The 27,934-nt window shown below is 51.1% G+C and overlaps 1 protein-coding gene across 5 annotated transcripts in view; it reads left to right on the top strand.

The window, feature by feature from the left end:
• Positions 1 to 27,934, top strand: part of ZBTB7C (zinc finger and BTB domain containing 7C) — a 352,927-nt gene that overhangs the window by 281,306 nt on the left and 43,687 nt on the right. Inside the window, exon 1 of one of the 5 annotated variants that reach the window (XM_045458929.1) lies at positions 16,953 to 17,439. The exons of the other annotated variants lie outside the window; for them this stretch is intronic. The gene's annotated coding sequence lies outside the window, so the exon portion shown is untranslated. Of the gene's footprint in view, positions 1 to 16,952; positions 17,440 to 27,934 lie in introns of those variants that run through there. 5 annotated transcript variants of the gene reach the window in all.

The raw sequence follows: 27,934 nt of genomic DNA, 5'->3' as shown, positions 1-27,934 counted from the left end.
AATGAATCGTTCCCTCCCATGTTCTTCTCTTGTACTCTTTTTGGTCCTCAGCCCGTCACAGACTGAGTTAGCCAACAGTTTGTGGGGTTTGTTTGTGCCAGTAGATTTTTATCTTTATCTACTAACTTGGCTCAGTTGGTAGTGGTTTGCAGACAAAGGATTCCGAGGCTTGCTGGAAGACTGCTGTGATTGAGTAGTGATGCCTGCTGAGACAAGTATGGTGGTCGTAGTCACATGGTATTAGTTAAGACACTGGGTTGCGAGTAAAACAGGGCGCCTGGGTGGCTAAGTTGGTTGAGTGACTGACTTTGGCTCAGGTCGTGATTTCATGGTTTGTGAGTTTGATCCCCGCCTTGGGCTCCGTGCTGACAGCTCAGAGCCTGCAGCCTGCTTGAGATCCTGTGTCTCCTTTTCTCTCTGCCCCTCCCCTGCTCGCATTCTATCTACCTGTCAAAAATAAATAACTTAAACAAAAATTTTAAAGACACTTTGGGTTGCAAGTGAAGAAAACCAACTCAAGGTAGCTTAAGGTGAAAATACCATTTGTTACAAGGGTACAGGGATAGGTTATAGGTCTTAAGCTCTGGGAAAACACTACAGTCACCGGACTTCATGGAACCAGGAAAGCCATTGGCAACCAATTATTTTCTCAATATTTGTCTTTCTGGGCCATATGCTGTCTCGTCTTGGCTCCTATCTATACAATTGATTAATCTTTTCATCTCTACAGATTATCTGTCTTTGGTTTTCCTTGTGCATGAGAGAAGAGGGTTATAGGAGATCCTCATTTATTTATTTTTTTATATATGAAATTTATTGTCAAATTGGTTTCCATACAACACCCAGTGCTCATCCCAAAAGGTGCCCTCTTCAATACCCATCACCCACCCTCTCCCCTCCCTCCCACCCCCCATCAACCCTCAGTTTGTTCTCAGTTTTTAAGAGTCTCTTATGCTTTGGCTCTCTCCCACTCTAACCTCTTTTTTTTTTTTCCTTCCCCTCCTCCATGGGTTTCTGTTAAGTTTCTCAGGATCCACATAAGAGTGAAAATATATGGTATCTGTCTTTCTCTGTATGGCTTATTTCACTTAGCATCACACTCTCCAGTTCCATCCACGTTGCTACAAAGGGCCATATTTCGTTCTTTCTCATTGCCACGTAGTACTCCATTGTGTATATAAACCACAATTTCTTTATCCATTCATCAGTTGATGGACATTTAGGCTCTTTCCATAATTTGGCTATTGTTGAGAGTGCTGCTATAAACATGGGGGTACAAGTGCTCCTATGCATCAGTACTCCTGTATCCCTTGGGTAAATTCCTAGCAGTGCTATTGCTGGGTCATAGGGTAGGTCTATTTTTAATTTTCTGAGGAACCTCCACACTGCTTTCCAGAGTGGCTGCACCAATTTGCATTCTAGGAGATCCTCATTTAAATGGCTGTCAGGTCTAACCACATGTGGAGAAAGTCTGGGCTAGCCTAGCCTAAGTCAGTTATCTACCTTTGATCTAGTCAACAATGGTCAAAGAACAGGGTTCCTTAGCATGAGGAACCTTAGGAGGTGAGAGAGGAGCCAGATTTCAGGAAAAGAGGGTCATTGAGGGCTGGCCAGACACTCCCAAAGGTGGCTCCTTTCTATTTATTCTGTGTGTTTGCTGACCACACGTTGAGAGTCGTGATGGACGCCACAGTGGTAATGGTTGTAGCAATAATGGCAATGACAGTAGCCGGGGCAAAGATACAGACATCAGTAAAACTCAGCCTTCCCTTGAGGGACTGGCAAATCTAGTAAGGAAAAGTGACTTCGACCCCACGCTGACTCTGATACCTGCCAAAAAGCAGATCCCGGGGGCAGGATCACTGTATTGACTTGGCTCACCACACCCCCTTGCCCTCTCTCCACCCATTTCTCTCAAACTCCCCACAAGATGAGACAACATTTATTCATAGGTTTCAAGGTCATGTCAAGATTCAGACTTCTGACCTCAGAGGGAAGCATCCCGTCAACTGTCCCTTCCCTACTGACCCCTGTCCCTGGCCGAGCAGTGCCCTCAGCCCCCCAAACAACCTGTTATCATCCAGCCAGACCCTGTCCTCCCCTTTCACTCCCTCCTGTCAAATACTGTCACATCCTGACAATTATTTTAAAAGAAAAGAAAAAAATACGGATAAAGTCATGCCAGAGCCCAGGAAGCAATTTGCAACCATGCTGATGTCATTAGGAGTCCCATTTCCTTTCTCCGTAAGGATCCTGCACTGCAAGTGCATTTGCAGAGAACTTAGCATTTCGGAACTTTCATAAGAAGCGACAGCTCAGCTTGTGACCTGTGTGTAAGGGATCAGGCCTGTGATTCAGTTTCCTCTCTTCCGCTCTGGCTTGCTCTCACACACTCTCTGAAGGAACCCAAATGCCGCCTACTTTTTTAGTTTTCTAATCAGATTCTCGCGCGTGGCACATTCTCCTTTTCCCCTGTCCTGCTAATGGAAGGCAACCGTGTTTACCTGCCTGAATTAAAAGGCACTTCCAGAAGAGGGGCGGGAGAGCTTTCAGGGGACCAAGGATCCGAGCCCCCAATAAAGCCAGAGCGCTGGGTGTCAAGGGACAGTAACTGAAGTTTCCAGGAGAAAGGGCAGCTATGAGGAGAGGCTGGGTGATTGCCTTGGCTGTAGTCTACCCGCCTGATTGAAATATGGCTTTCTGTGCATCTCCGGGTTCTGCATAGGAGTTACCTGCTGTTTGTCAGCTTGTAGGCCATAGGCTTTTCTCCATCTGGATACTCAAGGGGAAGCAAGGGTAGGAGACAGCCATCTGCCGGCTGCAGGAGGACAGCTCAGCAAAGCCCATCGGTTCATTCATTCACCTAATAATCAGATACAGAGATCCCGACTGGCGGACCCTGCCCCAGAACTCTCCTCGAAGCTTACACCCAGGTCTTTTGCTTTGACCACCAGATGTCTGGCTTGGAGAAGTGTGCAGGTCTGTAAATGGCTTTGCTTTTGCAGACCTCTGATCCATCTCTGTGTAAAATGGCAACACCACTGCCTGCTACAGAGCCCCTTATGTTTCTCCAGACTCCCGAATGCCCGAGTTCTGATGCACAGCATTTTGACCGTATTGAGATAATCTGTTCACATTGCTTAGCCAGCCCAAGTTAAGTTATGGTTTTGGAGTACCAGGAAGGGATTGGGGGAGATTTTTATACCAAATTTACCTGCCCCAGAGTGAGAAGAATAACCTAGGAAGGCCTGGCCAGGTTGAAAAGTGCTGTGAAGTGTGGTCAAAAATACAATTACTGCCTTTCAGGCAGGGTGGCTAATGTATGGGCATGGTTGGACGCTGCTTTTCATCACCTTGACTGCTGTTTCCCCAGAGCTGTGTCCAGGTGGAACCATTCCGCTCCATGCTCCCTTTTTCGTTTCAAAGTGTTCAATTTTAATGAAACAGATATGAGGTCAGGGAACAGAAGTCACTTAAGAAGTTACCACATATGCAAACCACTGTGTAACTCACTGCAATTGGAAATGCAGTAAAACCCTGATTGATTGCACCCCAAGTAACCAGAACCCTCAATTAACTAGGATTTATTTCGTAGAATTCCGCTTTTAGGGGGAAAAGCATATGATAATGGGGGGGAAAATCTCATCTGAGGAATTTTTTATTAGACGTCCTCCAAAGTCTGCCTGGACTCCATCTACCTTCTCCCTAACATCCCTTTTCTCCTTCGTCTCCATTTAGAGGCCCGTATGACAAAAACTAATGTCGGAGGGATGACCCTAAAATGTAGAGGGTCAGTTCAGCCCCCTCTTTCACAGACGGGGACCCTGGACCCAGGAGGCGGAGTGACCTGGCCCTAAGACACCCAGCTGATGGTTGCCAGCAGCAAAGTCTCTTCAATGCCAGTCAAGTGCCACAGTTAGGACGTGCCACCCCCCCCCCAACGTTAGCTGCCTAATCCTGGTGGTCCCCAGAAGGTCTGCATGTGCAGTAAAAACATGAGGGGAAAACGAGAGGGGCCCAGGCAGGTGATAGCATCATTATCCAGGCAGCCAGGACTTCAGGACAGCAGTTGGACAACAGCCACGACGGAGTGCCGTGGCCGATTAAATTAGCCCTACTTTGGATTTTGCTTAGCGTCAACAGGAAGCCTGTGAAACCTAAAGAGCTTTGAGGAAAGAACTTTCAAAAGCCAGGTGCAACGTGGCGTTGCCTCACAGTGAATTCTCCTGATTTCCCCGGGCAGTTTGTTGCTTCCTCTTCTGTGAACTCCTATGTTTACATCCGAAGGAATCCCTGCCACTGTTTTTCCTGCTGTCCGGCCAGCCTCAGGACAGGTAGTCACTTGTTATAGAGCCATTGTAAGGCACCAGGAGGACAGCCCTGGCCCCAAGTCTTCCCTTTTCCACGATCAGCCTTAGATTCCACGCCGATTTCTTCAAGGGGGACTTTTTGGATTTCGGGAGATCTGGGCCAATCCTGGGCCCGTTTGTCCTCAGATGCGTTTCTTCCCTGCTCTGCACGCCGGAAGCCTGAGCAGTGCTCCCTTGCCAGCCAGTGGGCTTCTGGCTGGGTTTGGCCCATGGGAGACCCCAGCTTGGGCCAGGAGGGCAGTGAGTCTGGTGGCATCTCCACCATGCCTGTGTCCTGTTTGTGGCTCCAGCTCCTCCCAGGTGACCCACCATGGCTCTGGCCTTGGAGTCTGCTACACTCTGCTGACACCATCTGCTCTCTGGGTATTCTAGCAGCTTCCCACCATTGTTTGTCATGAGTTCCCTCACATTGAATGCTCTCTGTTGAATTACCTGGTCCAGACTGGTCCTTGACCAATAGGAGCCCCCTGTATTAAAATGCAAACCCCTGGGGCACCTGGGTGGCTCAGTTGAGCGGTTGAGCGTCTAACTTCGGCTCAGGTCACGATCTCAAAGTTCGGTTCATGAGTTCAAGCCTCGCCTTGGGCTCACTGCTGTCAGCAAGGAGCCCACTTAGAATCCTCTGCCCCCCACCCTCTCTCTGGCCTCCAACCGTGCTCACACTCTTTCTCTCAAAAATAAATAAAACATTTTCAAAAATTGCAAACCCTGTATACCTCCAACCTCAATGTTCAGTGGAGACCAGCTGTGTTTCATGGGCTTCTCCCCTTGAGCAAACATTTGGCCCCATCAACTTTTATCTACTTGATCAGAACCTGTAGTCAATCGGTCAGCTGCCCCCACTCCACCACCCCCCACCACCAAAAAATAAAAAACAAAAAACAGTTAAGGCAGGCGTCGGAAACTAAAGGTACATGAATACCTCGAATGTCTTATTTTAACTTAGACCATTTGAAGGTGCATTTCCTCACCAATCTTTTGAGGCCAAGTCAAGTCCTTTTATTTGATTATGAGTCTACTAGTTCGGGTTCCCCACTGTTCCTGCATAAACATCCCCATAAATAAGGCATCTTCTGAGGTTTCTCGAATGGATGTATCAAAGCGAAGAACGTAAAGACACATGCAAAACCTATGTGAGCGCAAAATCCTTCTAGGTTCCTGGTTTGCTTTCCAATATTTTCTTATCGCATCCACACCTCATCCAACAGCATTTTTGCAATGACTCACCTATGAGACTACCAATTTTGTTTGCGGGAAAACTTCAACGTGCTTTCTTTTTGGACTTCCATTTCATCTGTTTACATTACATTAAATTGTGAAATAATAGCTAGCTCGACTGGCATAAACAGGCTTGGGCACAGCTGCTCCCTGCAAGGTGTGCACTCAGCTGAGGTCTCCGGAGGTGCCCGGGCTCACCCGGGGGGTGCCCAGTGAGCCTCCGCTGTTCAGAGTGTGGAGGATGCTCAGGTTTGCAGCGGGCATGGGGAGCACTGATTGACACGACAAGTCTAGGGCGCCTGGGTGACTCGGTCGGTTCGGCGTTCGACACCTGATTTCAGCTCAGGTCATGATCTCACGATCTGCAAGATCGAGCCCCGCGTCGGGCTCTGCTCTGACAACGCGGAGCCTGCTTGGGATTCTCTCTCTCCTGCTCTCTCTGCCCCCCCCGCCCCCCGCTCTCTCTCTGTCTCTCAAAATAAATAAATAAACTTAATGAAAAACAAAACAAAATGGTGAGTCTAGTAAGTGGAGGCGGCCTCTGTCCTTTCAGCCAGGGCTCAGTGTCTGGAAGTGTGGACCCGCTCTGGAGAAACAGGCACTCAGGCTGATTCGATGGATGGTCCCCTAATTATTACAATAGCGGCGCCTTAATGATTCCCAGGATGCCTTCTGTTGCCAAGAATTGTGTGATTGGCATCCACACTCCGCTTGCTTGCCAGAGTCTCTTCCTCCTGAGTACTTATCTCTTCACGGCTGAACCCAGGGTTGGAGTTGGGGGTGAAGGGAGGCACTGGCTTGAGTGGGAACCCTCAGAGCGCTGGACTGTGCCACGTGGCTAAACGGAGGCCCCCTGAGTGGCCCCTGAGGTATCAGTGGGCACCGATCAATGGACACATTTCTCGGGAACCCACAGTGGGCGAGGGGGTGGAGTCTCCCGGCACCGGGGAGGCCACGCAGCCTGACACGGCACAGCACCAAAACGATCGTTAGGGTTCTGTTTGCAAGATTGGAGCTCTGGCCTGGCCGCAGCCTTTCGCCACGCTGGGAGGCAGAGCCAGCCACTTCCTTCGTGGGCTGAGGCTGTTCCCATACGTGCAGAGTGCAGGAGTTGGATGAGGTAGTCCTAAGATTTCCTTCAGCGTTCACTTCCAAGTGTCTGTGAGCTCTCATAAAATGATTCCTGCCTTCAGAGTGCATACAGGCTAGAGATGTCCGGCACAATAGCCATGAGCTGCGTGTAGCTACTGAGCACTTGAAATGTGGCTACCCCAAATGTATATATTCCCCACGAATATATAAAATACTGGATTTCAGGGCTTCTGAGTGGCTTGGTCAGTTAAGCATCCGACTCTTGATTTCAACTCAGGTCTTGATCATGGGGCCATGAGTTCAGCCCATGCGGGGCTCCGTGCTGGGCGTGCAGCCTACTTAAAAAAAAAAAAAATACTAGATTTGGATGGCAGCCCCCTTCCTCCCTCCCCCCCCCCCGCCTCAAAAAAAGAAAAAAAAAAGGGACTTACATCATGATCGATACATCTTGAACCAATCATATCTTGGATATAGTCGGTTAAAATATATGGCTAAAATTTGTTTGTTTACTTCTTTTTATGCAGCTGCCAGACTATTTGAAATCGCATGTGTGGCTTATACTATATTTCTGTGGGCTAGCACAGCTGCAGGGAGAAGCTGCATAAAGAGATAAGGGTACCCAGGGCACATCTGTGGCAAGAGCTCAGAGAGGAGAGAGCATGATGGGCTGGAGTCCCCCGACAACACATGGCAGGAAGGGGGGTGGGTCCGCTTCAGATAGCAGAGCAGGAAATACTCATCCTGCAGCCGAGGTGCCCGGTTGGCCAACCTTTCTGGAAGTGAAGGCTTTGGGAGGGGATTGGGGGCGTGAAGGCTCAAAAGACCGGCCAGGACCATGCTGAGCATTCCTAGGGCTGACCTATCTCCACTCCCCCCGACGCCCCCCCCCCCCTTTGCTCATCAACCATCCTCTACTCCTTTTTCTTTCTCACTGCCCCCCACTGAGCATGCTCAGCTCAGCCAGGCCCTTTAAATGAGCAGGAACAAAGAGAGGGTCCTTCTTGCTGCCTGACTCATCTGTACGGCCAGCTCAGCATTGCGCCTAGAGACTGTGATGGCTCAGGAAAGGGCAGAATGGTGTCCAGAACTCTCTAGGTGTCATGGCAAGCGGCTTTGAACTCCTCGGGCAAGAACTCCCCTTGCTAGAGATTCGCACCCCAGGATCAGGAACGGGTAACCAAACCCCAAGAGCCAGCCTCCCCTGGCTGCCAGCCAGCCAGCTGGAGGAGCTCCCCGGAGCACACATTTCCTCTCCGCAGGCCGAGCACCCCTGCTTCGAAGTTGGCACACAGAGACGGGCCATGTGACTGCCTCGTGCGAGCCCCCGCCTCGCCTTCCCCTTTTATGACCTGACAAAATCCGGGGGCTTATAGGAAAAAGCACATGCTGTCTCTGGATGTGGGTGTTTTCCCGTCACTTTCCATGCCTAAGTCCCACCCCATGTGAACCTTCCTGAGTGCCGGCTGTCAGCCAAGGGCGGGAAGGGCTCAGGGCTGTCCACCTCACTGCTCTGCTTGCTGGCCATACTCCTGCCGCCAGCACCCAGCTCTGAATCGGGGGACTACCCTTGACGAGGCTTACCTTCCAGAGTTAGGGATGGAGAATCTCAGCCCTGCCTGCTCTGGATGCACGCGGGGACCTTTTAAACGATACCCAGGTCTGGCTGTAACCTCAGCGTCTGATTAATTAGGCTGAAGTACCCAGGTAAAAGGTTTTGGTTTTTTATTTATTTATTTATTTATTTATTTATTTATTTTAAGCTTTGAAGGGTGGAAAACAACTATTTAGGGTTAGGGCAAAACTTTGTCTCCTTGCTGCTCAAAGTGTGGCCCTTGAACTGGGAGCATCAGCACCCTATGGAAGCTCATTAGATATGCAAACTCTTGGGGCATCTGGGTGGCTCAGTCGGTTAAGCATCCGACTCCGGTTCAGGTCATGATCTCACAGTTCATGAGTTCAAGCCCCGCATCAGGCTTCCAGAGGCTGGTTTGGGTTCTCTCTCTCTCCCTCTCTCTCTCTGCCCCTCCCCCGCTTGCACACTCTCTGAAAGACAAGTAAGTACACGTTAAAAAAAAAAAGAATCTCTCTAAAAATAAAATATTAAGGGGCGCCTGGGTGGCTCAGTCGGCTAAGCGTCCGACCTCGGCTCAGGTCATGGTCGCGCGGTCCATGAGTTCGAGCCCCACGTCAGGCTCTGTGCTGACAGCTGAGAGCCTGGATCCTGTTTCAGACTCTGTGTCTCCCTCTCTCTCTCTGACCCTCCCCCGTTCATGCTCTGTCTCCCTGTGTCTCAAAAATAAATCAACGTTAAAAAACATTTTAATAAAAAATTAAGAACTACGTTTAAAAAAAATAAAAAAGAAATGCAAACTCTTAGGCGCCTCCCTAGGCCTCTTGAATCAGAATCTGTATTTTAATGATTCTGGGGTGGTCGGCGTGCACAGTGCAGAGTGAGGGCACTGCTTTCATGTACATCAGAACCACCTAGCAGAGTTAGAGGAACGACAAATGCAGGGTCCCCGCTTTCTGAACCTGACCCTTAAGTCTGGGCCGGGCATCACTCTTAAGCAGTGAGGAAGATTGTCCTACTTAATTGAAATAATGGTTTTAGGTTATTTCATCTTTTCAGAGCCCCTTTCCTCCCTCTGTGATGGGTAGCCCACGTCCAGGGACATTGCACACGTGCTACCACCAAATGAATTGCTTTTCAACGCATCACTCTTGCATCCAGAAACCATCTGTGGCTCCCCATTGCCTTATCCCTTAAGGAATCAAGGCCAAATTCCTTAGACCGGCATTGCAGAAGCTCCATAATTTCACAACCACCACCCGCTCCCCCACCCCAGCCTACTCTCAGGCTCGCATCCACAGTTTCTATCAATCCATCACATGACCAAAACGGAACCACTTGATAGGCCGAACACACCTCCTGCTTTCATTTTGTTGTTGTTGTCGTGCCTTTGTTTATACAGGTCTGATTTTTGTCTTGTGTTTGATAGACCATCTGCCCAGCCCCTTCTAGGGCTACAGCTTCTCTGTCCCTAAATGTTGTCCATCTTTCAAGGTCTAGGCTCTCTGACAGCTCGACCTCAAGGCGGTGGGTCCCTCCTGTAAGCTCCTGTGGGGCTAACTTACGACTGTATCATTCATTTGGTGGAGCCCAAGGTAATGGGAGCCTAGGGGGCATTTGGGGGGGGTCAGTGTTCCTCTCCTGTTAGACTGTGAGACTAAGGTGAAGGCCCAGACCAAATCTTTATGCTTTCACTGTAACCACTTCTCTCTTCCTAAGTCCATTTAGCACTGTAGCCCGTGCACGGCCTGGTTTCATTTAACCGATGGTGTGGATGTTCAGAGTAACATCCCGAACTGGCTGAGGAGGACAGCACGGCTGCCCTTCGTCACATGTATGCATGTATGCGCGTATGTATGTACATACTTGGGGGGAGGGGTAGGTAAATCTGCTTTTAGTCTTTTCAGAAAGTAAATGGTAGCTTTAAAGAGTAGAAAAGAAAGAATGAAGTAGAATAAGGTGAAGAGGCAACAGCAGTTCACCGAGAAATAAGAAAAATTGGGGAAAATACCTTCCCTGGGATCGGATCCGTCACTGGTCCCGAGTCTGGTATTAGCAGGCATCAGACAGCAGCCACTGGGCAGCTCCCAGGAGCAGGGCAGGGTGGGGGTGTGGCACACGTGAGCCCAGCTCTCAGCTCTGACCACTTGGAATCAAATCTGAGAAGTGGGAGAGCAACTAGGAATAAGAATAAGGATGTAGCCTATTTTTAAAGCAAACACATCCTGAAAAGGGATCTGTAAGACCCCCAACACTCAGCCGGCAAGAATCATATTTTAAGGTTACACCGTATTCAACTCTTTGACTTGGAGACTTCACCTTCTCATAGGAACCCCAGTGTCCCCCTTGTCACCCGAATACACTGGCACTTCCTCATATCTTGCCTTTGTTCATAGAACTCAGATGTCTTCCTTTTGAGACGCCCTCTCGGTGCCTCCTCCAGACCTGGGAGGATAGTGGATCCTCGATAGCAAATAGCCAAGGCTGAGGAACCAGCACTGGAAGACACAGGGGTGGCCCTCCAAACACCTGCTGGGCAAGTCCCTTGGTATTTCTGACCCTTAGTGTTCTCATCTGGGAAATGGGGTAATTGAAGCTACTGCTCACGATAGTTGGAAACAGTTACTGAGAAAATACATGGTAACCCTTTAGCACGGTACCTAACAGAGTAAGCATTTAATAAATGGAACCTATTATTATTATTGTTGTTATTGTTATTGTTATTATTTACACAATGGGGACAATAATACCCACTCCAACACAGAACTTGATTAAATGGGAAGTATTAGAGTGCTTGCCAAGTTTAAAACCTGTTGCACATCATATATTCATTCACATCATATATTCATCATATATTCACTCATTTATTCATTCATTCATTCATCACATATTCATTAACAAACAGTTCTAAGCCAGCTTGGGCTGCTGTAGGGAGACCAGGGATGCACAGACGAGTCCTTGGAACCCAATAAGGCAGATACAATGGCATGTGCATCTCCAAGACAGCAAGCAGGGCAGGACGTGTTCTGCCTGAGCAGTGGGGCACTCAGCAGGACCATGCACGGGTGTTGGGGGAACAGGAAGTGATCCAGACTGACAGATCCCTGGGTGTGGCCCTGTGGGACCGCAAATAGGAACAGCAGGTCTGAAGCCTGGCTTACTGGGATTCAATCCCAGCTCCGCCAGCTAGCTAGGTGACCTTGAGTATGTTTCTTAACTTCTCTGTGACTCAGTGCCCTATCTATGCAATGAGGGTAATAATAGTACCTACCTCACGAGGTTGTTCAGCAGTTCAGAGCACAGCCTCAGAGCTCAGCGAGTGCTCGCTGGGGCTATTAGGTGGGAACAGCAGTGAGAAAAAGAAACACCCAGGAAGCAGGTGGGGGCAGAGTGAATGCCAGGTTAAGGGATTCTCCTTCATGTCATGAGTGAAGTACTAAGTACCAAGTACCCATAGTCGGTCCAAAGTACCACCAACCTATTGAAGGTGTTGGAGCTAGAGGATGGCATGATCCAAGTTGTCTGCTGAGAAGGTGAATTGGCCAGCAATGTTCAGAGTCCCTAGAGCAGGGAGAGAAGAGAGGCAGCCTAACTGCCCAGCCTGCCCTTCTTGGGACAACCACAAGTTGCCTGGGACAACTGCTAACCCATCAGTGGCCCGGCCTCTGATCACCTCTGGCTGAGATGGCCCACACATGGTCAGCACAACAGCCGGGGATCCTGGAGAAGGAGCCAGAGCCCCTCAGAGGCCTCCCACCTGGGCCAGAGTCACCGAACCTGCCCTGGACACTGGCCAGGGCAGGGAGGGGTCTCTGAAGATCCCAGACCTCCGTAAGAGGTCCTAGCATCTGTCCATGACCAGCATTCCTTACACTGAGCCCGAAGCCCAGCTCAGCATAACCAACACTCGGTTTCCCCCGAAGAGATTTACCAGTAGATACTAATGCTGGCTAATGTAGACTGAGCACATCCTCCCGGCCAGGCCGGGTACTCACATTATCAACTCCTTTTTAACAGGAATTGCTTTTAGGAGGTAGCAACAGAGGTGTCCATTTCTTTTTATTAACGTGATTTTTTTTTTTTTTTTTTTTTTTTACTTTCCAAATTTTATTCACGGACGTGTATACATTTTAAAATCAAATACGTATGTGCCGATAAAAATAAAATTCTATGTTTAACAAGGTAGCATAATTCAGTGAAGGGAGCATGGGGTTTAGACTCTGGCCTGCAGTCACATCCTAACTCTCTGTGCCGAGTGTGGAGCCTGCTTGGGATTCTGTCTCTCTCCCTCTGCCCTTCTCCCCTGCTCACATTCTCTCTCCCTGTCTCTCTCTCTCTCTCCCTCTCTCTTAATTAAAGAAAGAAAGAAGGAAACTTTAGAGTCTTTCGCAGCCTTTGCTGCCTCTCCTGCCTTGTTATAATAAACTGGGACATGCATACCAATGCCTCGATATATGACATCTCATTACCTTGTCCGTGATCTTATCTGGGAGCAAGCAGCATACATGGGCCCAATGTTGAAGCAGGAGACAATTACATCTCTTTGCGGTGATTCTGGAAGTTACTAGGGAATGATAAGTCCATCAGGCTTACCAACTCTTTCAATCCTCATAACAACCCTAGAAGGTGGGTATTCTTATTCTCCGCATTTGACAGATGAGAACGCTCGGGCATAGAGAGCTTGTTAGGTCACTTACTCCGAGTCACGGCTAATACATAGCAGAGCAGAAATGCCAACTGTGGTCGGCTCACCTTTGTTTAGGGAGCATGAATTCCCGTCTGCTATGCGCCTGTGCCAGACTTCTCTGGTGAGAAAAATTCTGTGGGGGAGGGGGGGAAGTGACAAGTCCCTTGGGCGTGTATCACAACATGCTTGGGTGCAGAAATGGGTCTCTTCTTTCCCTCTCCCCCCTCCTCCTCCTTTGTCCGGCACATTCCTATCCCTTCCTCAAAGCCTGCTCTCAGGAAGGAGCCTATGGGCCTTGGAAGCAAGGACTATGTTTTCGCACCTTCCCATCCCCCCGGGAGGCCCAGCGGAGGCCCAGACACAAACGACGCCCTTGAGTTCAGCTGAGTTTATTTGAATGAACTTATTCATTCTAAGAGATAAGTGACTGATAAGATTTTAATGATGCCACTCCCAGGGATGGGCATTTTAATATGGGCTAAAGTCCAAGTTTGGCTTGCCCCAAAGGAATGAAGGTTTGATTGTGGAATTATGGGCATCAGATAACCCAGGTGGCTTGGGGGTACAGTAGGAAAGGGATTAGGGTGAGAGAGGCTCTTCCCGGCTCCTGAAACCACACCCCATGCAAGCAGCCGTCCTTTCTGCCTGTGTCCTGCTAGATGCTGCAAACTAGGACCTCTGAGGAATCCAAGAAGCATGGGAGAGTGCTCGGCCCTGGCCCAGAGGGTCCCAAGAAGCCCATTTTGGCCATGCTGGGTCTAAGTCTGTATAAATGCAAGCCAAGACCTGATGCTGGGGCCTGAGCAGTTCACTCATCCCTGGCTCACAGCCCACTGGGGTCTCCAGGTGTATGTTGAAGGCCGCAGTGAAGTTCAGATTTGTGGCCCCCACCGGAGTCAGCCCCAAGGGACACAGGAGCGTTGAGGGAACACTGGCCAGGACCGGAAGAATCACCTGATGCCACTTCCAAGAGAGTTAACCCAGGGCCGGGACGGAATAGGTCCTAAGATAACAATTGAAATAAAAGAAATGAAACACAGGCATTTACCCAGTCGAGGCAACAAGTAGAGGGAGGGTCCCCAAAACAGCCAGCAGTCGGGAGAGAACGACGACGTGTGTTTGCCCCCAACTGAGCTCCGCTCCTGGCTGCCAGTTCCCTTCCCTGCCTTCTGAGAGCTGAGCCTCTGCTGGGCTCCGTCCTTCCCTGTCCCCCCCGCCACCGCCACCCTCCTTAGCTGCCGCTTGCCTCCCAACACCACACTTCATAGTGGGACATCCCCCCAGGGGTGATGGATGCAGAGGAGGCCTCACACCCTCAGAAGCTTCTAGAATGCTTGGGTGTAGAGGCTTTCCACAGGCACTTGGCAGCAAGGAGGTTAAGGCTGTCCCCACAACAACCCCCAGACAGATATCTCGGCTGTGTTTAAAGGTCTGCTTCTGCCAACACAATTCGGCATCCGCTGTGTGGGATCAGGGCACATCCAGCTGCTCGTCCTGGGCCACTGAAGCGACAAGGTAGGAGGAAGAAGTTCCTGGAAGGGGTTGCTAAAACAAGGCACTTTATAGCCTCATGACCGGAAGGAGTAACTGGACTGCCTTCCACAGGCACCGTTTACAATCAGGAGAACTTCTCAATGTCATCTTTTTTCTGGGCTCTGAAACATGTTTTGCTGCTGGATTGGATGGCAAAGCCCTGTTCCAACAAAGTCCATTACGGAGAAGCATTCCGTTGTAATAGAGAGATTTCCGTGTCCTGGCAAATGGCCTCCAGAAAGGAAGATCTGGGGGTCAGAGGCACCGTTTTGTAGAGCGGCCTCCTCTTGTCCCTCCCTGGTGCCAGGGTGCTCTTGGGTGGAGAGAAACGTGGTAAATTCTCTGCTTAGCCTGTTGAGGAGGTGGGGGTGGCGGGAGCACGAGAGGAGGGGAAAGGGAGTTGGAAGGGAAGGAGGAATATTGAGAAGGAAAGAGAGACCGAGGTGCTTACAGATTTTCAGTCTGGCGTCGGTTACAAACCCTCAGGTTATTAGTTCTGGAGAGGTGCTTGGAAATCAATCATTTAGAACCATGTTTTTCAAACTGTAGGTGGCAACCTCATGTGGGTCATTTGATTCATCTAGCGGGTGGCAATCCACCAGCTGAAAAAGATACAGAGAGATAGAAAAACAGAACAGAATAGAAAATATCAACCTTCCTCATATGCACTTAACGTAAATATTCAACCAAGCTTTTCGTTCAGTTTTACACACACACAGGTTTATTTCCTGGCCACGAAGAAAAAAATGCTATGGTGACTTATAGTTTTCACAAGTGAGAGAAACACTAGCCTTGTCCACCAATAGCTACATTTTCTCTTTAAGGAAACGGAGGTTTAAGAGGGGAAAGCACTTGTCCAAGATCACCTAGTTCATGAAATTTGAATCCAGGACACGTGGCCTGATTTCTCGGCCAGGCCCCACCCTCCAACAATTTCATGCGTCAGATCCTTTCTGTGGGGAGCGTTCTGTGAGGAGTGCACCAGGCTGGGTCACTTAAGCCTCTGAGCCTTTGTTTTCTGGTCCATAATTTGAGCCCACACCCACCTAGCAGGGTTGTGGGGAGGGTAGTGGGATTACATAAAAACCATGTCCGGCCTGTGGAAGGGACTCAGAGCACGCGATTTGTCTGGACTTCCTCTTTCTTTCCAAGTATCTGATCACGTGGTACACCTCCCCCCCCCCGACCAGTACCTCGCCACAGCCAAACGCCCCAGAGGACAGCCAAGGAGCTGAGACTGCTTGCATGGCCCTTCCCTTCTCAGCCGGATTCTAGCCCTTCTCTGAGCCTGCTGCTTCTCTGCTGAGAACCTGAGGGACGGCTCCGTTCCGTCTTGGGTCCCTGCAGATAAGTGACGTGATTGGTAGTCACGGAGGTGGGTTGGGGAAATGACAGCATGACCAACAATGTGCTCGTGTCCGGAGACTGGTGTGGAAGACTTTTACCTGTTGCCTCACCTGCGGAGGAAAATGATGGATCAGACCCCACATCTGGCCCCAGAGACCTTAACGCTCTGTTGCCCTGTATGAAATTTGGTGTGTTGGAATCTTCTCCAAGCAGGTGGTGCAAGGGGATGGTGCATAATTATGTGGAAAACAAATGCCTTGTGGGGCTGTCTCATTTCATTTTATTTTTAAATTTTATTTATTTGTTTTGAGAGAGAGAGCGCACACGCACACGCACATGAAAGTCGGGGAGAGGCAGAAAGAGAGAGAGAGAAAGAGAGAGAGAGAGAGAATCCCAAGCAGGATCTGGGCTGTCAGCACAGAGCCCGACGTGGGGCTCAGTCTCATGAACTGTGAGATCTTGACCTGAGCCAAAATCAAGAGTCAGACAGAGTCATGACTTAACTGACTGAGCCACCCAGGCGCCCTGGACGCTGTTTTCATGTCAACTCATTGGGAATACTCCAGGGCCCCAAACCCTGGTGAAGCCTGAGGGTGAGGACCAACTTTCTTCTCCTGGCATCCCTGGGTATATAGATCAGCGCTGTCTTACAGAAACATCTTACACCTTAAAGTTTTCCTAGTGGTCATACTGAAAAAAGAAAAACAAATAGGTGAGGTTAATCTTAGTGTTGTATATTAGTGAACCCAGTGTCCTCAATAATATCATTATTATTTCGATATATAATTCATATAAAGTTATGAATGCTGTATTCCACTCTTTTGGTGCCAGATCTTCAAAATCTGGCATATATTTTGTACCCACGGCCCATCTTCATTGGACTAGCCAAATTTTTTTTTTTTTTTTAATTTTTTTTTTCAACGTTTATTTATTTTTGGGACAGAGAGAGAGCATGAACGGGGGAGGGGCAGAGAGAGAGGGAGACACAGAATCGGAAACAGGCTCCAGGCTCTGAGCCATCCGCCCAGAGCCCGACGCGGGGCTCGAACTCACGGACCGCGAGATGGTGACCTGGCTGAAGTCGGACGCTTAACCGACTGCGCCACCCAGGCGCCCCGGACTAGCCGAATTTTATGTGCCAGTAGCCATGTGTGGCTCGCTGCTCCCCTGTGGGATGGCTCAGGTATTGAGTCTTCGGAACAGAGTAGGAGTTCAAAACGTTTTGCTGAACTGGACCTGACGTCGGACACCTGTTGAACTGCGGGCAGTATGCCGAGACTGGGGAGCAGGGACTGAGTGAAGAACCTGGGAGGAGGACCCTGATGGGGGTGTTGGAAAGAAAGTCCTTAGAATGAGCAGAATCACAGCCTTCAGATCAGCCACAGAACCGCCTCCCTTTCACAGCTACATCAGATGTGTTTGCCCGCCACGACGTGGGGCGTTCCAGAGGTGTTGAGCATCAGATAAACCAGAGTCGCAAGTACAGACTCCGTGCCTCTGTGCTGTGAGCTTGCAGGGCCCGTCTCTCAGAGCCGGGAGCCTTGCCAAGTCTCACCGGAAGTGAGGCTGTTGCGTTGCCCTGGGACTGAGCGCTGGCCCCTGAGCTCTCGTGCTCATTGCAGGTAGGTTTCTACTCTGCTTCTTGAATATTTGCATTAAGAAGATCTGTAATTTTAGCTGTTGTTGTGCATGCGCCTCAAGGACCTTGCCCCAAGTAAGAGGAGAAGCTCTGTGGTATCTCTGTAGGGGGTCAGTCCCCAGGGCAAGCTGGAATCCCGCTGTCCCCTGCTGCTGCTCCGTGTGCTCGAGGACAGAAGGACCGCCTGCTTGGTGGAAGGACCGCAGCCTGGAGCACCATTTGCCAGCTGTCCCATGCCCAGCCCTGATTCTGGAAGGCACCGGAATATGAGAGGAGGTCCAGGGCCTTGGGGGATCTGTCGTAGAAGGGCAAACCGTCAGCATCAGGAGTGGTGAAATGCTAATCGTGGATCTGTAGAGACAGGAAGGAGAGAGCCACTGTAGGCGGGGGGCTGGGGACTGGCTGGGACTGGGGTGGGAGTCGGAGGGTGCAGGGAGCCTGTGGCTTCTTACCTGCACTTCAGGTTTCCCACACGGCCAGCCTGTCCAGGGCCTCTAGGCGTTTGTCCTCTCTGCTCCCCAAGAGGCCACGTCCTCTAAGGTGCCTCTGATCCTCTCTTCAGCCCCGCCCAACAGGCTTAGCCATTCCTTTCTGCTGCCCCATTATTCTGGATGAGCATCCTTGTCCTCAGATGTAACCCTCCAGAGTGTGTTTATCCGAGTGCGGGGCTGCCTGGCTGTCCCCGCCGTGGGCTCCCCAGGGAGGGCTGTAGGTCTGCCGGTGTCTGGCTCCCAAGAAGGCTGCAGTAATACTGGTGAGAGGTTACACAGAGCACGAGTGGATGAAAGGAGACACGAATCCAAGTGGGAAAGGAGGCGGGAGCGAGCCCGCGGGCTCATCCGGACTCTCTGAAGTGACAGAGGCAGGAGAGGAACGGTGGACAGGGTGACAGCCAGTCTGAGAAAAGCGTGGGCTCTGTGGCTGCTCCGGCCTTGTGGGCTCGGAGGCTAGCTGTGTGCATCATGACGGGGACCGGCCCAGCCCACGGCAGCCTGTGAGTCGGGACAGCTCACCACGCTTTACACGGTGCCGCTGTGAGCCACAGCCTGCTGTCCCACATCCAGTGTGAGGTACACACCTGCCGGGGTGTGGAGGTCACTGCCAAGGGCCCTTCAGAGCTTAAAGGAATGGTACAGAGACAGTTCCTTCCCTTACGGATGCAGGATCAGGGGCCCCCAGATGTCAAATGACCAGGCCAGGGCCAGTCAGGGACCGCACGGGGAATAGAGCGGGGGGGGGGGGGGGGGGTGGTGAGCTCCGAGCCCCTCCCTGCTCCTTAGCAGCGCTGTCCTTAGGGTAGCTTTGTTGTGCAGCTGACCTAAGTTTCAACAGTCCCGCTGATGGAGGAGGTGAAAGGGCAAGGAAGGAGCTTGACCGTGCCCTGTAACCCTTGGCCACATGCTCACTGGCCAACAGACTAGGCTCTCTTGCCAGTGGTGTTGCCTTTGCCTGGTCCTCTCTGAGGTTCAACTACCACAGACCCTTTGCCCAGACCTCCTATTGCCTCCCAGGCAGGAAGTCCTGGGGACCACATCATGCCCTGCAAAATGGAATCGTTTGGTACCATGAGAGCCCAATGGAATAGCAGCTGGCCTATCGAGTGGGCTTGAGCCCACTGGCTCTGCCCAGTGAGGGCATTCTTCCATGAGTAGGGCTCCTACAAGGCTCTGGCTGAGGGGTGAGTTGGCCCCCTTCTCCTTGAGCCACGGTGACTCACTGAGGCACAGCCAACTTCACCCCCTACTGCGGGAGGTGACGAGGAGAAGCCGAGGTAGCCAGGAGGGGACAGGTTAGGGAATGGAGTGACAAGCACCCGTTGATCCCACTCTGGTTGCGTTTATCTCTTCCAAGGGAGGTGGTTGCTGGGCTCATTTTATTCCGACCTCAAGATCCTTTGAACTTTTGAAATGGGATAAGGGGCACTTCCCTTTTCCTAGTGGGTAATACTTTTAGAAACCAGGGGTAAATGTTTTCTTTCATTCACCCACCCCATAAACATCAGGTGCAGGTGGCCCCTTGGAATCCATACTGTGAGCAACAGACAAGGGAAGAGCCTCCGATACCTTGGCTTCTGGCCACACCTCCTATCCTGACACGGAGATGGCCCACAGCAGGGCAAATAACGGCCTCAGTTTCCCTGTGCGTAAAATTGGAAGAACTGACCTTAGAGTTCATTCTAGCTCAAAGAGCTATGATTTCCCTTCAGTTAATCCCACTCCAAAAAAAGTGAAAGCAGGGATTCAGGCAAATGCTTGTACACAAGTGTTCATTGCACTTCTCACAGTGGCCCAAAGGGAGAAACTCCCCAACTATCCATCGACAGATAAACGAATCGACAAGTTGTGGTATATCGATGGAATAGTGTTCAGCCATAAAAAAGGAGTGAAGTGTTGAAACACGCCCCCAAGTGGGTGAACGAGGGGAACATTACACTAGGTGAGAGAAACCAGACGTAACAGGTCACATATCGTGTCTCAATTATACGAAATATCCGGAAAGTTGATGGGTGGTTTCCAGGAGCTGAGGAAGAGGGAGCGGAGGGCAAGTGGTAAATGGGTATGGGGCTTTCTTTTCGGACGTTTGAGGAACTGGGTACAGGTGGCGATGGCACAATATTGGGAATTGTTCGGCTTAAAATGATTTTGTTATGTGAATTTCGCCTCAATGTGAAAACTCCTCTGTAATCCCCTTTAAAAAATGCCTTATGTGTTTATTTTACTTTTGAGAGAGAGAGAGAGCACAAGTGGGGGAGGGGCAGAGAGAGGGGGGCACAGAGCAGGCTCCATGCTGACATCAGAGAGCCTGAGGCAGGGCTCAAACTCTAGAACTGAGCCGAAGTTGGGCACTTAACTGAGCCACCCAGGCGCCCCCAACCTTCTATAATTCCTAACAACCATCATGTAAGTATAGCCTGTGTCTCCCACGCCATACTTGCTGGGTATAAATTAGGGCCACAATGGAAGCAACAAACACTATTTTTCAGGTTGTTTCTGCCACTCTAGTGTAAGAACACTGGGTTTCCAGCAGCTAAGCTTCCACGTGGTCTGGGACTTCACTCACCACCACCCTTGGTGTGCCCCAGGGTGTCCCATGACTGTTCCCTTGTGCACCTGTGAACTTGCTTCCCCGTGCTGGGGCCTGCCACTCCCTGTGGAGTGTGGGTCAAGGGTGCCCTGCCACACTGTGTGCTCCCCAGAGGTGGGACAACCCCCCTCCCCATCTGTGTGTTGACGCCTGTACCATAGGCCCCAAGGGGACTTGTGTTCCCATCTCAGAGATGTTAGAGACACCGCCCCCTTTAGATTTTCCTGTGCCTCCCCCTTTAGGACTCCTTCCCTGGTGCAGAACCTGGTACATGATAGGTACTCAATACTTGCGTCTTAAATGAGTGAATGAACAGGTGAACGAAGGGATATTGGAACCATGGGAGAAGAGCCAGAGGGCTATCTTAGAGACAAAAGCCAGCTGTACCCAAATCTCCTGTCACCTCCAACCCTGAGGGAACCATTTGAGACCCTTTCAGGGCTTCAACTCCATCTGCCTTAGAAGACTCATGTTTGGTGGGCAGCTTGCTCCTTCAAACAACAGATGCTTGGCCACCTGTTCCCAGACTCTCCTGAATGCACCCTGACACATTCTAATTCTGGGTAGACACAGCTTATGCTCAGGCTGGAATCCAGCCATGTGAGCTGGGGAAGGTTAAGGGATGGAAAGAGCCTTGTGAGGAGTGCCCTCCGCCACCCGCCCCCCCCACCATCTTACGCTGGCAACCCAGGGAGGCAGCAGTGCGGCAGACAGGACTTGAGTCCTGGGCATGGAAAGCACCTGGCGTGGTGCCTGGGCACTTACCAAGTGCTCATTAAGTGTTGTTTCTGCTACAGTTAGCTGTCACACCTTCAGAAGTTCACCTCCTGCCACTTTCACACATGCATCTGATGCTAAAGCAGCTAAACTCCCTGGTGTCCTTTATGCATGCCCTGACTGTAAATTCTCTGCGTATTCCTCCTTCCCTTCCTCCCTTCCTCCCTCCGTCCACCCATCCGTCCATCCATCCATCCACCCATCCATCCAACAAGCTATCTTAAGCAGCGACTCCATGCCAGGCCCTGTACTAGGCTCAGCCTACCTGGGTGGGGCGTGATATGCTCCACACCTCCTTCCTCATTCCCTGGTTTTGTGCATTAATTGCACAAAAAGAGGCAGGAGGTTTGGGGTGTATGAGGAGGGTGCCATATCAGAATCACCGGTGCTGTGTTTTCAAGTGTCGCCCACTGTGTTCTCCTAATTGTCACCCCCATTTGCACAAGGAAATTGGGAGCAGATTTCCTGTATTGGAATGTTCATAGACACAAGACCAAGAGGCCTCTGGGACATTCCAGAATACCTTTGGAACTTTTTTGACCTTTGACTTTTGATTTGTTCACACTATGCTCAGCTGTGGGAGACTTAGCCTCCATGGTTCTATGGGGGGTGGGGGGGGTGGGGGGGGAGGGCAGGCCTGATTGTTATCTGGTTAATTCAGCCACACTTAAGAGTTCAGGTCCAAAACATTTACTTTCAGGTGGGCATGAAATCAGACCATCTGCTTTGCTCAGTTGACTACCAGTTTGTCCTTTTATTCCTTTGGGAACAGAGACTTCAGCAACTGGGTCCTTGGTGACCAGGGCACAAATCTCAGGGAATCCCAGGAAGACAAGGACTCCCTTCCACTCACAGTTGCCCTCTGAACATCCAGATATCCAGAAGACCCTCCTTATTTAGAGGAGATGGGTGCTGGAAACCCAGAGGTTGGAGAATTCTTCCAATATTTGTTCTAGAACAAAATTATTCAAGATGGCTACCAGTGTGCATTCATAGACTCTCTTTTTCTTTCTAATTCTCTTTCAACTAGTCAAGTTAAATCGAGAAGGAGGCATCAACTAGCAAATAAGTACTGACCTTTACACCCGAGGTATCTTAATTTTTTTTTAATGTTTAATTTTTAATCTTAATTTTTTTGTTTTGGTGGGGGTGCAGAGAGAGAGAGGGAGACACAGAATCTGAAGCAGGCTCCAGGCTCTGAGCCATCAGCACAGAGCCTGACGCGGGGCTTGAATTCTCAAACCGTGAGATCATAACCTGAGCCGAAGTCAGATGCTTAACCAACTGAGCCACCGGGTGCCCCTAACCCCCAAGGTATCTCTAATGGCCCCTAACCAAGAGACCAGCTAAATTCCTTTCTAGCAAAGGCAGTCAGGACAGCATAGAAATTTATGAATATTGTTAAGCGGGGAAAAAAGGCATATTACGAGGCAGTTTATAATATATAATCCCATTTTTAAAATACCTATATGCACAAAAATATAGATATTGCAAAGTGTGCATGGGGCTGTCCCTGAATAGCCAGGAGAGATGGTGGTTTTTGTTTTCTTCCTTTTCCTTTTCTGTATTTTCTGGGTTTTTTTTTTTAGGAATGAGCCTGTATTGCCCTTACAATAAGAAGACCATAGAGGAGAAAATGTTTTCTTTTTAGTTCACTCATTTTCCCCCCGCGAAATGGATCAGTAATTTCTTTCCACTGTACCTTCATTGCCTTTGTTAGAAGCGAGCTTGGGCATTCTCTTGGTTAGAGGCTGTCAGCACACACACGTAGGATGCTCAGGAGAGGTATTAAAGCCAGGTTAGCACTTAGTTGAAGCTTCCTCCTTGGTTTCGTTAGATTACTGGAAAAGGTGAGCATGGTCAGGCCTCGGGGGGGGGGGGCGGGGGGAGGGCGTGCAGGGACCACGTGTGCCTGGGCTCCTGTGGGTTCTCAGTAAAGCAGTGCATCGTGGGACCCCTGGCTCTGGCCTGCAAGTCCAGAGGGTAGAGTGTGGAAATCCTGTAGTAGTCGCTATCCTAAGGCCTCGGGTCAGTGGGGGTGCAGGTCTATCAGGAACTTGAACTAAGCTCCTGCCAAGCCTGGGCCCCCTTCCCGTGCTTCCTGCCCCTGGGGTTCTTGTGTCTGCTCTGCTTGGGAGACCAGTACTTTCTGGGCATCAACCTTGACCTCGCTCTCAGAGCAAAGTGCTTGGAAAGCAGGGAGTCTTTGGAGTTAGTATCCTGGATATGGAAAGACTGCTGGGGAGCCTTCCCCCAAGGGAAGCCCCAGCCCCACCTGACCTCCTCTGGGCCACCCCCAGGGCACTTTCTGTTTTCCTTCCCCAGGCCCTTACTACATCGACCTTCATGGTTATTAATGAAGAGCCCGTTGCACTACCTGATTGTCAGTTGGTCACAGAACTGTTGTGAAAAGGAAATCGAGTCAGAGTATGGGGGTCTAGCACTTTGCAAAGTACTTGTGACATAGAAGCAACTCATTAAGTGGGGTCCTGTCCCCCACCCACCTCCTTGCTTCTCATCCCACAGCACCTAGCCCGGGTCTGTCCCACAGAGGGGCTCTTGTTGAAGGTGCCCAAATGTGCCCTGGGGAGGACGATCGGGGAAGGAGGGGCGAGGGAGCAAACATTCCCTCCGTATGGAGCCTGAGTGCCAGGCCCTGCCTTAGGTGCCCATAGACAATGTGTTCGGTCTGCAGGGAACGGCCGGGGTCTCTGGGGAGCCTGGAGCATCTTCGACCCGCGTTTCTGATTTCTGCCGGTGCTGGGGGATTAGCCAACAGAGAGGTGGGTCCTCTCTAGCACTTCTGTTTAACCTGAACACTCTCCCATCCAGATGGAGGAAAGAGAAAACCATCTCTGGGAAAAGATGGGAGGGATTTATGTGCCCCTCCCCGAGAAGAACCCGAAGCAGGCCCGGGGTTCTTGCTATCCCAAAAGCTGCAGGTTACGCCCACAGATCCCATCCTGGAAGTGGGGAGATGTAGGTGGAATAAACAACCCAGAACAGCGTGACCATCATTGATCTCAGCCAAGTCCATGGTGGAGCAAGAAGGGCCACTCCTGGGCTTCCTGGAGCCTCAGGCCCCAAACAGGTCCCTGGAGGTTTGGACAGGTGCCTCCTCTCTGGACTGGCTGTTGACGCGTCAGTCTTGCTTCTGTCTCGCTTCCGGCTCAAGGCCCTGAGCTAGAAGCCCTTCCGTGTCGCCGCCCCTTCCCCTGCCACCACCAAGCCAGTGCAGCTAAAACCCGACGGCCCCTCTTGGGCCCCTTGTCTCCTGTAGAACGAGGTGGGCGTGTGGGCTGGGAGACGGTGACAGGTGGAAACCAAGTCTGCCGAGTAGTCTGCTTAGCAGTGCAATCGGAGGAAGCGTGCCTACTGATGAAAACTCATTTATTTGTTACCGATGATCCCTGTCGCGTTGTGGGGTAGGGAAAGCAATGCTTGAGAAAATACACAGAGGCCTGTATACCAGGAAAATGGTAAAGCCCCTCGTTTCTCCTTTCCCTCATACCTTTTGCCACCTCTCTCTTCTCTGTGCACTTTAAAAGATGACCTATTTTGTGGCACCTGGGTGGCCCATTCAGTTAAGTGTCCGCCTTTGGCTCAGGTCATGATCTCACAGTTAGTGAGATCGAGCCCTACATCGGGCTCTGTGCTGACAGCTCAAAGCCTGGAGCCTGCTTCGGATTCTGGGTCTCCCCCTCTCTCTCTTCCCCTTCCCTGCTCGCGCTCTGTCTCTCTCAAGAATAAATAAACGTTAAAAAAAAAAATTTTTTTTTTAAAGATGACCGATTTTGATCCTGGCGAATGCGAGTTTAATTAACTAGAGGAGTCCAAGGGTCAAGGACAGCTTGAGAATTAAAAACAAAAGGTGTCAGAATGTTAATAACCACGTGACCTGTCCCCAAAACCTGAGTGAATGGGAAAGGCTTTGGATGGCCAGAGACCTAGGTTTCCATTCCTCTGATGAGCCAAGTGTTCCTGATCGCGTCATTTCCCTCCCCGTTCCCCAAGCTGCAGAGCTCTGAGACCTTGCCACGAAAAATGCTTCCATTCTGTTTTCTGTGCATCTTTGAGCTCAGGCCTTGATTCCTCTCTCCTTTCTATCACTGGAAGGTTTGTGAGGGCCGGGAAAACCAAAACACTCTGTCCCAGGCTGAGTTCTATGTTTAATTGACTCAAGGATATCATGAACACCCTCCTCTTCATACAAGGAGCCACTAAGCCGGCCTCAGAGGGGTGCTGAATGTTCTAGAAGCCTTGATGCCCAGTGGTACTCATCCATTCAGATGGCGGACACTTGCTGAACCCTGCTTTGTGCCAGGCCCGCTGCCGGAGGGCCACCAAGACAGGGGATGTCCCTGCTCCTGACAGCTCTCGTTCCAGGGGACAGTGTTACCAGGTCCCCCACCGTGGGCTGAGCCAGTAGCCTGAGAGGCAGGCACAGGGCCTTCACCCTGGGAGCTTGTGTCTCAGGACCACAAGAAATGCATTGCAGAGCAGAGAGAAAAGGGAACACTGAGGAGAGGGGGTAGAGCCTGATCCAGGAACGGGGTCCTGAGCAGAGCAGGAGCCCGGGCAGGGCCTGGGCCGCCCACGCCAGCCGCAGGATGGCCTGGCTCTTAGAGAAAGCGGGTGGGGAAGCAGGGGCGGAGAGCGGCCGGCCGGCCGCAGCCAGACTCAGCCCTGCCAATGGGACATTGCAAGGTCTCGTCGCGTGGGGCGGGGAGGAGAGGCCTTCTCCCCATTGGGATGGAGGGCTTGTTTGAATTCTTTGGCTCAGAAGAAGCAGCCTGCTGGGAACCTGTCTATACCTGCCTGCCACTCTGCGCCAGTCCCAGCCCCGAGGATTCTTCTGTTCTATTGTTTCCTCCACCCCACACCCCAGCCCAAGAATAAAGATAACCGCCCCCTGCCCACTGCCGCCCGCCTTCCACACCCGGGTGACTCAGGCTGGTGTCAGCCGTGCTGCTCGGCCTGGCTCCGCTCAGCTGCCTACATCTGCTGCCGATTTGCCGGCCGAACCAGTAGCCCTTTCTGTCTCTGCGGCCTAAATTAGGGTGGGGTTTTTCTTGGATTAAAAAAAAAAAAAGAAATGGTACCTTTCCCCCCTGTGGTGTGCAGATTATTATAGCGTCTGCTTGCTGAAGAGGCACAAGAAAGAAAGTGACCTCGGACAAGTCCAGTTTAATTGTGGCGTTCAGCTGCCCGAGGTCTCCTGTCCACTCTGGCCAGTTCTGAGCCAAACCAGTTTTCCATGGCCAGACCGGGCCCGGTTTCCACAGCATTTCCTGTCAGGAAGTTCCCCCGCCCAGTATGTGCTGTTAAATGGGATCCTTTTCGTTCCTTTTCCTCTTATAAACTTCCCTTTCAGGTGATCCTGAAGGCAGAGTGGGGATGTGGCCGCACAGGGGGGAGGGAGCTCTAGGCCCCGTTCCCAAAAAGGAGGCTGTTCTGGAAGGGAGGCTGGCCGGGCACTGGCCCGGGTCAGCCGCCCCCGGGGGTCCCGGCCCCAGGCCAAAGCACGGGATGACTTCCTGCTCTGCCGAGGGTGCCGGCTGCCTCACCCCTCAAGCGAGGCCCCTGGGAACCCCCTCTTCTCCCTTCCCCGCAGAGGTGGCTCTTCTCCCTCTCGGTGAAGGAGGATTTGAGAAGTAGTGGGAAGAATACCCGGCCCTAAAAATACCTTCTTCCTTCTCCCATCCTGAAAATATACCCACCGCAAGCTTCCCACAGAGGGTGAAATTCTACCTTTCCCACTTCAGCCTTCGTTTCCTTGTCTCCAGCACTCTGGGGGGTGGGGAGGGGGGCCACCAGTAGGGCTCCGCGGTCCCCCCCTGCAACCCAGGAAGCTGGCAGCCGTCCTTCAGGAGCGGGCCCGGGAAAGGTGAGCGGGATTTGGGCCCCAGAGGCAAAGCCGGCCAGCTGAAACCACTGCCCAGGGGCCGGTAGGGAAGGAGGGTGACAGGTGAGAGGTCAGGGAGGGTTAACACCTGGCCCATCTCCTTCAGTCTTTGAATCTGTTTCATAATGTGGGTAGTTTTTTCCCCCTTTTGGGTGTGACAGACGAGGGACTTGGAAATTCAGAGAACCAAAGTGTCACCCGACCTCACACAACCGGAACTAGAAATTATGGCTGTCTTCCTCAGAGAGGCATCCATGCTTCCTTCCTTCCTTCCTTCCTTCCTTCCTTCCTTCCTTCCTTCCCTCCCTCCCTCCTTCCTTCCTTCCCTCCCTCCTTCCTTCCTTCCCTCTCTCCTTCCCTCCCTCCCCCCTTTCCTCCCTCCCTCCCTCCTTCCTTCCTTCCTTCCTGTCCTCCCTCCCTCCCTTCCTCCTTCCTTCCTCCCTTCCTTCCTTCCTTCCTTCCTTCCTTCCTTCCTTCCTTCCCTTCCTCCCTCCCTCCCTTCCTCCCTCCTTCATTCCTTGCCTCCTTCCTTCCCTCCCTCCCTCCTTCCCTCCTTCCTTCCCTCCCCGCTTCCTTCCTTCCTTCCTTCCTTCTTTCCTTCCTTGTCAAATATGCATAACATAAAATTCACATTTAAGTATATAATTCAGGGGCATTAAGTACATCCACAGTGTTATGCAGCCATCATCACCATCCATCTCCAGAACTTTTC

Source organism: Leopardus geoffroyi, chromosome D3 (genome assembly GCF_018350155.1).
Source record: "Leopardus geoffroyi isolate Oge1 chromosome D3, O.geoffroyi_Oge1_pat1.0, whole genome shotgun sequence".
NCBI classification, from domain to species: Eukaryota; Metazoa; Chordata; class Mammalia; order Carnivora; family Felidae; genus Leopardus; species Leopardus geoffroyi.
The sequence above is the reverse complement of the archived record's forward strand: the minus strand, read 5'-3'. Positions and strand labels throughout refer to the sequence as shown.